This window comes from Mesoplodon mirus, assembly GCF_964341445.2.
Source record: "Mesoplodon mirus genome assembly, chromosome: 1".
Taxonomy (NCBI): domain Eukaryota; kingdom Metazoa; phylum Chordata; class Mammalia; order Artiodactyla; family Ziphiidae; genus Mesoplodon; species Mesoplodon mirus.
In genome coordinates this window covers 27,112,325-27,125,018 of record NC_138976.1, presented here as the reverse complement: position 1 = coordinate 27,125,018, position 12,694 = coordinate 27,112,325, and the positions used below count along the sequence as shown (strand labels likewise).

The 12,694-nt window shown below is 36.9% G+C and overlaps 1 protein-coding gene across 1 annotated transcript in view; it reads right to left on the bottom strand.

Moving 5' to 3' along the window:
* Nucleotides 1-12,694, bottom strand: part of TMEFF1 (transmembrane protein with EGF like and two follistatin like domains 1) — a 94,200-nt gene that overhangs the window by 32,566 nt on the left and 48,940 nt on the right. The gene's annotated exons all lie outside the window — the stretch shown is intronic.

Genomic DNA, 12,694 nt, shown 5'->3' with positions numbered 1-12,694 from the left:
AAGCCAGCCCTCACATGAGTAATTACGACTTAAAATACTACTTGGGTGTTCTGAAAAACCTCAAGTCCAGAATTTATTTTAAGGGTCAAAGACTGGAAGGGGCCCTAGACAACTGACAAAAGTAAATGCAATCTTCTCTGGAGAAACCCAACTTTATTATCCTAGACCTCAAACATTTCCAAGATACAGTTCTGAGCAAAACAAGTATATCACACACATGCTCACTCACTCCCATACCCACAAGAGACAAGGAAATAAAACACCATGGGCAGAGCAAGCTGATATGAAAAAGAAGCAAAGAGAACTTCTAATAAATAAAGAATGCATTGTTAGAAATAAAAAATTCATGGGCAGATTTAACAGGAGATTAGATAAACTAAAGGTGAATCCGTGAACTGGAAGACAGGTCAGAGGAAACTACCCAGACCATGGCAGAGTCAAAGAGACAGAACATATGAAAAAAAAATTAAGAGACATGGAAGACAGAGTCACAAGAGCTAATAAAAATCTGATTGGAGTTCCAGATGAGTTAAAAGAATAAGGTGGGGGCAATAGTCTCAGCAATTTCTCAAACTTTCTAAAACTAAAGAAAGATACTAATCTAAATAACCAAGAAGCTTAATAAATTCTAAACAGAATTATTAAAAAGGAATCCAGACAGTGAAATATCACAGTGGAATTTCTGTAACAACAGCAACAAAATAATATTTTAAAAGCAGCCAGAAAGAAGAGAAGGATTACCTTCAAAGAAGCAAGAAGAGAGACAGGTGTCTTCAAAAGCAATACTGAAGCCAAATTGTTTATTTATAGCCAAAAGACAGTGAAATAATACCTGCAATGTGCTGGGATAAAATAGAATTCTATGTAAAAAGAACTATCTTTCATGGTTGAGTATAAAATAAAAATAATTTGGAAGAAGTAAAAATTTAGAGAGTTTGTCACCTGCCAACTGTCAATAAGGGAAATTATAAAGGCAGTAGAAAAATGATCCTACAAGTAAGATCTGAGATGCAAACATAAATGAAGAACAAAAGTATAAATATATAGGTAATATTAACAAAATACTGACAATATAAAATAATGGCAACAATGCTAGGTGCTGCTAATTTTTTTAAACAGTAAATTAAAATATTAATAATGATAGCATACAAATTGGGAGGGAATGAAATTACAGTATTTTAAGAAGAGCAAAGATATTGATGAATTTTAGACTGAGATAAGTTGAATAAGCATGTTAATGCTAAGGTTACCACCAAAAGGAGTATGTATAACACTGAAACTAATAGAGAAAAAAAATCCAAAAGAATGCAAGAAAGGAGAAATGAAGAGAAAGCAAGACAAAAGTACAAAATAAGATTTTTTAAAAATCAAAGTACATCAGTATTTATTATATATATATATATCATTTTTAATTCTTACCCTTTATTTATTTATTTATTTTGGCCATGCCACGGGGCTTGTGGGATCTTAGTTCCCCAACCAGTGATTGAACCTGGGCCCAAGGCAGTGAAAGCACCAAGTTCTAACCACTGGACCGCCAGGGAATTCCCTATAATACATTTAAGTGAACTAAACTTTCTAGTTAAGATACAAAGATAGTTAGGCTGGATAAAAATACAAAAGCCAGCTATATGCTGCTTGTAAGGTACATATTCAACTGTAATGATATGGGTAGTTGCCAGGGGCTGGGGGAGGGGTGAATGGGGGGGTTACCGTTCAATAGATATAGTTTCAGTTTTACAAGATTAAAAGAGTTTTGGAGATGGATGGTGGTGATGATAGCACATTATGAATGTATTTAATACCACTGGACAGCACACTTAAAAATAGTTAAGATGGTTAATTTTATTATGTGTATTGTACCAAAATAAAAGAATTGTGAGAGATATATCATACCTGGAATGGAAGAAACCTAGTATGGCTATATGTCTATATATATGTCAAACATAAGAGATTTCAGGGCAGAAAAGATTTATGAGAAAGAAGATCCCTCATAATAAAAAATTTTATTCACCAGGAAGATATAATAATTCTGAATATTTTTAAACAGCCTCAAAATCTATAAAGCAAAAACTGATAAAATCACAATGAGAAACAGCCAAATCTACCATAGTAGATTTTAACATGCATCTCTCTGTAATTCATATATCAAGCAGATAAAATATCAGTAAAACTGAAATAACTAGAGATGAAAGGACATAATGCTGGGATTTTCTTTAAAATACTTCCCCCAAAAAAGGTGGAGGGAAGAAGAGATAAAACAAAATTGGATTTTTTACACTAACTGAAACTGAGTGATGGGTATATGGGGAGGGGTCCACTTTATTTTTTTCTCCTCTTCTACATGTTTGAAGATTTCGTTAATTCCTGATGAATTAAAGACCTAAATGTGAAAGGCAAAACTACAAAAGACTCAGAAGATCAAACGTAAGAAACCAATAAATTTAACTTTGAAATAAAGAACACCTCACAAAGAGAATAAAAACGACAATCTGCAAACAAACAAAAAAACTACAGTCCATGTAACCAGCAAATAATCAGTATCCAGAATACATATAAAAATTAATTTAAAAAATGACATAGAACTTGGAAGCATATAAAAACAATATATGTAAAAAGGTGTTCAATCAGCTCAATAATCAAAAAAATGTAAATTTAAACCACAATGAGATACCATCACATTCACTAAACAGCAAAAATTAAGAGAACAATACCAAGTGTTGACAAGGATGAGGAGCAAAGGGAATTCTTATCCTCTGCTGAAGGGAGAACTTACTGGTACAACCACTTTGGAAAACAGGCATTACCAGGAAAAGCTAGACGTGCACATGCCCAATAATTCCACTACTGAGTAAGGCCCTTGAAAATCTCTTACACATGTGCACCAGAAGACATGCATAAGAATGTTCACATAGGGAGGGTGGGAGGGAGGGAGACGCAAGAGGGAAGAGATATGGGAACATATGTATATGTATAACTGATTCACTTTGTTATAAAGCAGAAACTAACATACCATTGTAAAGCAATTATACTCCAATAAAGATGTAAAAAAAAAAAAAAAGAATGTTCACAGAGCATTATTCATGAGAACAGAAGACTGGAAACAATCCAAATGTCCATCAACATTAAAATGGACTCTAAAAGGATGTGGAAACGTTAAACAACTGAATTCAACTAAGCAACTATGAGCATTAACATGAATAAATCTTAAAAACATAATGCTGAGCAAAAGAAGATACACATAGTATGATTCCACTTATACAAAACTCAAAATCAAACAAAAGCCAAGTAATATATTATTAGGAGGGTTATCATGTGATAAAACTATAAGGAAAGCAAAGGAATGATTTTCACAAAAGGCAGTAGAGTGGATCAAAGAAAGATGCAGTTGGGGAGGGGTCACAGGGCTGGGGGCAGCTCTATAGTATTGACAATAAATACCCTATGTTTCTTGGCTTGGAAGGCAGGAGTCACAATTTGTTTCATTTTTGCACATTAAACTAAATGTGTAAGTTTTTCATAAACTTTTCAATATATGCTCTGTTTCACAATTTAAAAATTAAGGCACCATAAAAAAACTTTAAATTCATAAGAATATTTACTAACAAGTCAAAAATGGCTTTTACATTTTTAAAGGGGAGGGGAGGGAGAATATGTGACAGAGACCATATGTGGCCCCCAAAATGTAAAATATTTACCATCTGGTCCTTTATAGAAAAATTTTGCCAACTCCAGGTTTAAGGAATAAATCGTGGCCAATGGAAGAAAGTATTACAGAACAGTTTCAGGGATGAGAAAAGGCTGAGCAACAAAGGCAAGATCCCGAACCAATCTAGTAAGGGGAAACGAGCAACTCAGAAGAGGGCACTGCAGCTCAACAGGAACCTCCTTGATCACGTGTAGAAAAGGTCCATGTAAGACCAAGAGCTGTGAGAACAACCACAGCTAATGTTTTCAATAGCATGTGGCGAAAGAAAATGAAACCACCATCTCAAGGAACGTCCAGCTCAGTGAAATAGTGAGGAGAGGAGGACAGTATTAGACCCTAGAGGCTGCTGACACTACTGATTACAGCGGTTCCCCATGTTTGCATCCTGGCAATGGCAGCAGAGGGCAGGATGCTCAAGCACAGGAGTGTGCACTAAAATGGAAAGAAATCGCTTCAGCAAACACGTCAAATTCAAAACATTTAACAACCATTTACTCTGCACCTACTGTGCAGGGATAGTCACATTTGCCTCTTTAATCATGACAACAAATTATGAACAGGGAAGCTGAATATGAAAGTCGTTAAAAACCCTTAGATCACAAATCTAATGAGTGACTGAGATGGTGTTCTCCCCACTCATCACAGTTGTCACATAAAACAGACATCTCAGCAAGGAAAGTGACAGATGAAAGGAGATAAGTAGTTATTTTCCACCTTTATACCATGAAAAATCTTTTCACTAAATTGGTCTTGCTTTTCTCTCCAACACACCAGGGACACTCCTGCTTCAGGGCTTCCCCTCTTCCTGGAACACTTTTCCCTCAAACATCCACTCGGTTTGATCCCTCACCTTTTGCAAGTTTTACCTCAAATATTAAATGAACAGCCACAAGTTAAATCACTAAGCATCCATTTAAGAAATTAGAAAAAGAGCAATGGAATAAATGAAAACAAAAAAAGAAGGGGAAAAATATAGATGACACGGATATGGATATAGATTTATAGATACATCTAAACAGAAATAGAAAACAAAGTTACAACAGAGAAGATCAATAAAGCCAAAAGTTGGTCCTTTGAAAAGACTTTCAAATCAACAAAGCAGGATGAGAGAAAAAAACAGTATCTGGACTTAAAAAGACTACAGATTATGGTTTAAAAGATAATAAAAGTTTATTGTAAACAACTTTATGCCAGCAAATTTGAAAACTTCGGTGAAATGAATAACCTTTAAAAAATATTAACTATTAAATTTGACTACAAAAGAAATAGAAGCTGAATGGTACTAAAATCATTAAAGAAATCAGTTTAAAAAATGTCCCTCAAAGACAGCATCAGATCCAGGTGTTTTTTTAAAAAGAGTTCATGAACACATTCATTCCAGTCATTCAATAAATAGACATTTCTATTCTTACACAAAATCATCCAGAGAATAGAAAGAACACTTACTAATTCATTTTATAAGGCCATATAACCCCCAAAACAAGTTAAAGTAACAGATTAAAACTCACTGAATAAAAATGAATAAAAGAAAACCTCATCCTTATAGCAGATAGAATACCAATAATGCAAGCCACAAAAACATACTGCAATCATAAAACAAAAATAGGATGCTATGAAAAAGGAGCACCATAAGAACAAAAATGAGCTCTTAGAAATTAAAAAGTACAGGAGAAATGACAAATTCAAAAAAACAGCAAAAATTTTTCTAAATAGAAAATAGGAGAGAAAAGAAAATTAAAGGACTAGTCCAGAATGTCCAGCATCCAAATAACAGAAGTACCAGAAATAGAAAAGAGAGGAAAGGAAGTCATCAAAGAACTAACTGAAGAAAATTTCTCAAATCAGAAGTCAGTAAGATTCTAGGAACTGTGAAATTTCGTTATACTAAGAACCAAAAGGAGATTCTACATGCTTCAATAGAGAGAAAACAAATCATATACAAAGGACCGTGAATCAGAGTGGTTTCAGACTTCAACTGGAAGCTAGAAGCCAACAGAGCAATGCTTTCACAATTCTGAGGGAAAATTACCTGCCACCTAGAATTATGTACTCACCAAGTTATAAGTCAAGTATTAGGTGTAGGATAAAAACACCTTAAATATAAGGTCTCACCTTGTACCCTTTCTCAAGAAGCTACTGAAAGATATACTAAAATGGGAGAGTAAAATTAAAAAGTTAAAGGTAAAAAATGCAAGAAACAGGATATCGTATGTAGGAGAGAGGTAAAGGAATTTCTAGGATGATGCTTGTGGTATAACAAAAAATGTTTAGTCTTTGTCCCTTGTTCCTGGCAGAGCTCCTAAAACCCTTGGAACTTTGACAAAAGAGTCTTTTGTATGCTAATGAGATGATTCAGCTCTTTCCTTAATTCTAAGTCATTTTAGCAAATTATAGAACCTTAAGGGAGGTCTTAGGAACCTCCAGATTCCTAGTATCCTGGGCAGAAGTGCAGGGAACCTCATTTGCAGCTGGTGTCTAAAGCGGGGGCAATTTGTGGGTCTAAGTCCTTACCCTGTGGGGTCTGTACTGACTCCAAGAAGTGCATAAAAGAAATGAATTGTAGGACACCCAGTTGGTGAAGGAGAACTGAAGAACTGATTGTTGTTGGAAAAGACACAACATTGAAGGAAGATTCCAAGATGACAGCTATATTAAGAGGGCAACCAGTCCACACTGAATTTTTTTTTTTTTTTTTTTTTTTAATTTTTGGCTGCGTTGGGTCTTCACTGCTGCGCACGGGCTTTCTCTAGTTGCGGCGAGTGGGGGCTACTCTTCATTGCAGTGCTCGGGCTTCTCATTGCAGTGGCTTCTCTTGCTGCAGAGCACGGGACTCTGGGCACACGGGCTTCAGTAGTTGCAGCACGGGGGCTCAGTAGTTGCGGCATGCGGGCACTACAGCGCAGGTTCAGTAGTTGTGGCGCACGGGCTTAGTTGCTCCATGGCATGTGGGATCTTCCCGGACCACAGATCGAACCCGTGTCCTCTGAATTGGCAGGCGGATTCTTAACCACTGAGCCACCAGGGAGGTCCCCACACTGAAATATTGATAATTTCACTCTGTGGACAGTTGTATTGCTAGATGCCATTACCAAGATGCCTACTGCCCTCTTTTTAGCCAGAGAACAGAATGCCCAGGTAAGCCTGGCTCAGATTCTTAATTGTACTTGCCTTGATGAAGTTCCTGCTCTCCCCTTCATGTCAACTACCTGAACCAAACGAGCACACTCATTTAACTGACATACTCCTGAGAGCTGGAGGTCAGCTACAGTGAGACTGGAAGTAGAAAACACAGAGCAGTCCACTCTCTGACCACATTTCTGCCAATCATCCATACCTGGTGATATGAGAATCCTACCAGATGTCTCAACTATGAGCCTTATGACATTCCCCATAACACTCAGGGTCTTGCCCACCCACTTCCCCAGAAGGGAATCGTGTAAACCAGGAAGCCAAAAGTCAGACTCTGACACAGAGACTGTTCAATGTGTCTTTTTCCGTAAGCCTTCATCTAACAGTGCCGGCGGCTAAGTCAACACTCGGTACTGTGAATTTGGCAATATTCTATTTTGTACCCTAGGTGTTAGGTATATAGGTGTAGTATTCTCTAAATTGCATGTATATGTTTTAAACACATCTGTATGCAAAATGTACATTTTACAAAAAAAGTTTTAAATAAAGAGTAGAGCAGTATGTATAGTGTGCTGCCATTAGTTTAAAAAAAGGAAAGAAAGAGAATACGTGTACATACCTGCTTGTACATGCAAAAATTACCTCTGGGAGATTAAGAAACAGATCACAGTGACTGCCTCTAGTGAAGACAACTGGGTAGCTGAGGATCAGGGGTGGGGTGGGAAACAGACCTTTTACTGTAAAGCCTTTTAAAGCTTTTGAATTTCTAACACTATGAATTTCAAAGGCATGAATGCATACATACATACATGAATAAATTCAATGACTTCTCTGATTTAGCTCTAGGATTTTGGCAAATCACAACTCTGAGTCTTTAATAATAGTGATAATACCTCAAACACTGGTGACAGAATCAAATAAGCTTTTGTAAAAAGCCCTTTGAAATCATCAAATACTATGTATATCTGAAAGGTATTATTATTGAAAAATATCTATCCTGTCTCTTCCTTTCCCCTTACTGTACATAGAAAGTGTCATTCCTTCTCCATATGGTAAGTTTTATTTAGCAGTTAGGAAAAACACTGGCTTAAACTAATTCATGTGAAGTTATTTAGATTTCATAAACACCTAACGAAGACTGCAACAAGTTCACCTGCTACAAATTCCTCACAATACTACTAGTCCTTTTCACACATGTTAAACCATCACAACGACCCTTTCTGTGGCTCTAAGTGAACAGGAAAGCCGTGTGAACTGCCACGAGTTCAACAAGACCTATAAAGGGACCCTAAGATACCCAACCTTATGGCAAGTTCATCCAACATAGAAACCAGCAAGACAAAGTCCCTGTACTCAGGGAGCCCACAATCTGTTAGTGATCCCAACAGTATAAGTGCTATGTGGAGGTTGTTTTTCTCAAGACCAAGGGAGGAACACAGAGTTAGTCACCTAACTCATAGGGACTGCAGAAACAGCAAGGGAGGCTGCTAGGAAGAGGTGCTGAAGTCATACTTCATCCAAGCTGGAAGAAAGAGTAGGAATTAAACAAGTAGGTCTACAGGGGTGGGCTTCAGGCAGACAGAATAACAAGAGGCAAATCATCAAAGAGTCACAGAGCGTTCGGCAAACCGCAGGAGGCCATGAGGTAACTGTGTTCTGCATTTCTGGACAAATGAGCCTGTCATTATTAACATCTGGGTTATACTTGGTATAAAATAACGTTTAATAGTGTTTATTTCCTGTTATCAGAGCATAATGGACAACATGCAATTATTTTCCCATTATAATCTAAGGGGCCTTGGTAGAAATTTATTAAACCTAAATAGTTTTAAAAGTCTAGATTCCAAATATCCAGAGTCAGGCAATGTTAAATGATGAAAATTATTGTCATCTCTGATTAGGAGGAAATCAGAAGCAAGAGTAGATAACGGTAGAAAAGTACTCCTTTGGTTGTTCTTTTTTTTTAAAGTATATGCAACTTCTAGAAAGGAGGACATTAATGGAGATGACAGATGTATAGCATTACTCTCTCTGTTTAAACAAACAAACAAAAAATTCATTCCACGTTCTGAGGGAGAGACTCATCAGACTGTGATAGTGGCCAGCAACTGTGTCCAAACAGAAAATGGTACCATAAATGACAAAGATGTGCAACAGGTGAATTAACTGCTTGTCAGCGTTGTCTGTCAGACTGCACACCTACATGATTCTTTCTCTGAGAGCTTACATCACTCAGGGGAAAAGGGAAACAGCATCTCCAAAATGACTGACATCAAAGAGGCAGAAGAGCAGGGACAATTTCCATAAAGCACATGGCAGACAAAGTTCAAAGGAATAATTGGAGGTTTTTTATAACTCGCCTGTACTGACATTATGCCAGATGATTTTGCAGACTATTCAAATGATTCATGGCAGGGATTTAGGTCAGCTATATAAAAGGTCTACCTGGCTGAAGGAGTTCTATGATTATCTGGTCCCACTGTCCAGACAAACAGCTGAGGGCTATCTTGCAGCAATAACCTCAGCCTTGGACCGGTTAGAAATACTGTTTAGATAAAGAGGGAGTGTGGTTGCTACGATTATGTAGTTTAAGAAACAAAATTTTCTGTAAAGCAGGTATTGTTTCCAAGTTTTAAGACTAAGCAGAAAGTCTAGTCACAACGGTCACAGTGGAATACTGAAACCTCACCCATGTGGGAGTCAAATTTCTTGCAACCTCAACTACCTCGCTCTAGGTATAAATTCAAAAGGTAAGCACCAATGAAGATAGCCATCACAAACCCATGCAAAGCCCCACGATGCCATTAGAGAGACACAGTGTGCTTCAGGAAGAAAGAGGAAAAAAGCCTCCCACAAGCAAAAATAATTTAAATTATAAATAAAATAGCCACTGAGCAGACAAGAGAGACAAAATTCATGCAATATCTGAAGTTTATACACTCCACTAAGAACCTATTTACTCTGATTTTACACTTATAATTTATTCCTACATTAGATGTAGTTTCTACAAGCATACTGTTTCCTATTTCAGGGAAGCAGAGAGGCAATTAATAAGTTGGAGTCATCTATAGTCAGAATCACTGACAAGGCATACTGACAGCACCCAGATGCAACAGTGAAGAGCCTGACATGGGAGAAAAAAAATCTTTTTTTTTTTTTTTTTTTGCGGTACGCGGGCCTCTCACTGTGTCGGCTTCTCCCGTTGTGGAGCACAGGCTCCGGACGTGCAGGCTCAGCGGCCATGGCTCACGGGCCCAGCCGCTCTGCGGCATGTGGGATCTTCCCGGACCGGGGCACGAACCCGTGTCCCCTGCATCGGCAGGCAGACTCTCAACCACTGCGCCACCAGGGAAGCCCGAAAAGTCATTTTTATAAAACAATGTAGAACCCAAAACACAAAGCAGAATAGAGCCTTTAGTAGGCGTGAAACAGCTACCACTAAAAACATCATCGGCCTCTGAGAAGATCATCATATTACACATGTGTGTGCACAACAGAATGGATAAATCTCTTGTCATGAGACCTGTGTTCTGGTTCTGCTGCTTGATCACAGGCCATTCAGCTTCTTCTGAGCTCAGCTCCCCCAGTAAAATCAGGATAATACTTCCTTGCCCTACTCACTGGACAGACTGCCATAAAGAGCTGAAAAAATAATCTATATAACAGCATTTGAAAAATGTAACAAACTATACATGACTCTAAGAATATGTTAGAATATGTTTTGTATACTGTTTAATACAATATATTTAAATCAATTTCTATTTAAATGGCTAAATAAAAAACTACACTTCTCTTAATAGCAAAAACTTAACTTACATAGTACCATTTATCCCCTCCCCCAAATAGCCAGTTTTTTTTCCTACTATTAGCAAGGAGAAAAGAGTTGTAAAGCAAGAGAAAGATTTTAGCATCTGAAAAAGGATAGATATATATATGTATAACTGAATCACTTTGCCGTACACCTGAAACTAACACAACATTGTACATCAACCATACTTCAATAGAAAAAGAAATTTTAAAAAATAATAATAAATTAACCAACTACAAAAGGAAAAAAAAATTAGCTGCCCTTTGGAAACCAGATAGGTTATATACAGCATTTGTTTTGATAGGAAAGACATTTCAAAATGAGAAAAGATAAAAATTTTTTTAATGAAAAGGAATACCTATACCTAAAAATGTAACATGAAATAAAATATCTATTATAGTTACATTACAGAGCAATTTTTTTAACTGTAGGTCATATCAGTATGGAAAATATTAGAGTACATTATTTTTATTAAAGGTTAAGTATTATTTTATAGAATTTTGTTTTACTTAATATCTATTATTACTATGTATATATGTACTTATTTTCTAGGTAAAGGTATAGTTTGCTTCCTTAATGTTCTCCTATTATCGCATCAATTTCCTGGCCTGGTCTTGGCTGCCTGTCCCAATCTATCCATGTGCTCCTTAGGAAGCTCCTCAGGAAGCTCCTCAGCCTGCATGCTCCTTACTATTGGTAAGCCCTTCCCTGGTCTATGCCCACTTTCTTACGCTTAGAGCCTGTACCTGCAAGAACAGCAGTTACAAGTTCTCAAACAGACGCATACAAAATGAATTTAGTATATACAACAGAGTTGCTCTGACTGGGCATAGGCTACATATTCCATGAAGAGAAGGGGTACATAGAAAGATATGTATTTTATCTTATAGATGTCATACTTGGGGCCACCTCTGAAACTACACAGAAACCATTCTACTTCCCAGCAAAAGATCTCTATCTCTTTCAATTAAGGGATGAAAAATGAAAGCAGAGAAATGTAAAAAATAGGACTGAAGAGAGGTACTGTCAAAGGAATAACAACAGATCAAGCCAATCAATCACTGACAGCTATTCTGAATCTGAACACTAGTATAGAACAGTCCTGAGGAAAAATACTGAAAAGAACTAAATATCTACAAAAATACACACACACACACACACACACACACACACACACACACACAAATGCTGGTGTTTCATCATGCATATCATCAGTACAAAGAGAGAAGAAGAGAACATAATACCTATTTCATGTTCTACAGGCCAAAATCTACTTTGGAAAACATGTTCTTACAAATCAGTCCACTCTGATTGAAACAGATGGACATGTCAATCCAAGTGACCAATATGCAGAAACAGAGCAAACTCAGGGTTTGCTGAATTCACTTTTTATTGACTGTGTCTTTTGCCAATTCTCACCTACTTTCAAACATATATCAAGTAAATTATCAGACATTTAATTTTACCAAGTGCCAGACAAACAGGTGATTCTGTACCAAAATACTGAAAATGTGGTTATCCTGATTTGTAAAACTCATTCTGGGCATAAATGCTAATTAAACCATACTACCACTGATCAGTAAAAGGCTCAAATAGGCATTTAAGGGCTGAATAAAACATGAGTCTGGAAATTCACAGTGAAAATACATATAAGTAAGAAAGAACCTGCAAATCTCTATAAAATAAGTGTTGTAAAATATGCACTAAGGGAAAACTGAGGAAGTGAAGAAGATCCATTTGTGCTACATAAGGTCCTAATGACAGCATTAAAGCTTTTAGAATCAACTATGAAAAAAGCAAGCACCACAGAGAATTGAAAGAAGGTTGAGACTGGGAATAAACAAACAGGAACCTGATGAAAGGAAGAAACAAACATGACTGTGTTGATGAGGTCTATATTGTTACTACTCCACCAAACAACACCCTTCTCACAGGGAGTGCACAGGAAATTGGACAGACAATGCTGTCCAGCTACAAAACCCACCTTAGTGAAGGCTGAAGATGAGAAAATGAAACAAAATGTCTATCAGTGCAGCTGAGATTTCCAG